Source organism: Musa acuminata, unplaced genomic scaffold, assembly GCF_036884655.1.
Source record: "Musa acuminata AAA Group cultivar baxijiao unplaced genomic scaffold, Cavendish_Baxijiao_AAA HiC_scaffold_505, whole genome shotgun sequence".
Taxonomy (NCBI): Eukaryota; Viridiplantae; Streptophyta; class Magnoliopsida; order Zingiberales; family Musaceae; genus Musa; species Musa acuminata.
In genome coordinates, this window is record NW_027020750.1 from 125,001 (window position 1) to 126,603 (window position 1,603).

Consider the following 1,603-nt stretch of genomic DNA (forward strand, 5'->3'; position numbering starts at 1 on the left):
GCCGCTCGCTCGCGCAGCCAAAAATGGCCAGTTTTGGCCCGTTTTTGGGCCGTTTTGGCCAGTTTTTGGCCTGTTCTTGCATTGCGCGGTGACCGTCGAGAGCGGAGCAAAACGTCAGCCATCTCAGCACCCTGGAACCCCCCGGGTGGCACAGGGCTGGATGGGGCTTTCGTATAGCAGGGACGGTGCTGCCTCTCGCTTCGCTCGCTGTCCGCCGCTCGCCGCTCGCTCGTGCAGCCAAAAATGGCCAGTTTTGGCCCGTTTTTGGGCCGTTTTGGCCAGTTTTTGGCCTGTTCTTGCATTGCGCGGTGACCGTCGAGAGCGGAGCAAAACGTCAGCCATCTCAGCACCCTGGAACCCCCCGGGTGGCACAGGGCTGGATGGGGCTTTCGTATAGCAGGGACGGTGCTGCCTCTCGCTTCGCTCGCTGTCCGCCGCTCGCCGCTCGCTCGTGCAGCCAAAAATGGCCAGTTTTGGCCCGTTTTTGGGCCGTTTTGGCCAGTTTTTGGCCTGTTCTTGCATTGCGCGGTGACCGTCGAGAGCGGAGCAAAACGTCAGCCATCTCAGCACCCTGGAACCCCCCGGGTGGCACAGGGCTGGATGGGGCTTTCGTATAGCAGGGACGGTGCTGCCTCTCGCTTCGCTCGCTGTCCGCCGCTCGCCGCTCGCTCGTGCAGCCAAAAATGGCCAGTTTTGGCCCGTTTTTGGGCCGTTTTGGCCAGTTTTTGGCCTGTTCTTGCATTGCGCGGTGACCGTCGAGAGCGGAGCAAAACGTCAGCCATCTCAGCACCCTGGAACCCCCCGGGTGGCACAGGGCTGGATGGGGCTTTCGTATAGCAGGGACGGTGCTGCCTCTCGCTTCGCTCGCTGTCCGCCGCTCGCCGCTCGCTCGTGCAGCCAAAAATGGCCAGTTTTGGCCCGTTTTTGGGCCGTTTTGGCCAGTTTTTGGCCTGTTCTTGCATTGCGCGGTGACCGTCGAGAGCGGAGCAAAACGTCAGCCATCTCAGCACCCTGGAACCCCCCGGGTGGCACAGGGCTGGATGGGGCTTTCGTATAGCAGGGACGGTGCTGCCTCTCGCTTCGCTCGCTGTCCGCCGCTCGCCGCTCGCTCGCGCAGCCAAAAATGGCCAGTTTTGGCCCGTTTTTGGGCCGTTTTGGCCAGTTTTTGGCCTGTTCTTGCATTGCGCGGTGACCGTCGAGAGCGGAGCAAAACGTCAGCCATCTCAGCACCCTGGAACCCCCCGGGTGGCACAGGGCTGGATGGGGCTTTCGTATAGCAGGGACGGTGCTGCCTCTCGCTTCGCTCGCTGTCCGCCGCTCGCCGCTCGCGCAGCCAAAAATGGCCAGTTTTGGCCCGTTTTTGGGCCGTTTTGGCCAGTTTTTGGCCTGTTCTTGCATTGCGCGGTGACCGTCGAGAGCGGAGCAAAACGTCAGCCATCTCAGCACCCTGGAACCCCCCGGGTGGCACAGGGCTGGATGGGGCTTTCGTATAGCAGGGACGGTGCTGCCTCTCGCTTCGCTCGCTGTTCGCCGCTCGCCGCTCGCTCGCGCAGCCAAAAATGGCCAGTTTTGGCCCGTTTTTGGGCTGTTTTGGCCAGTTTTT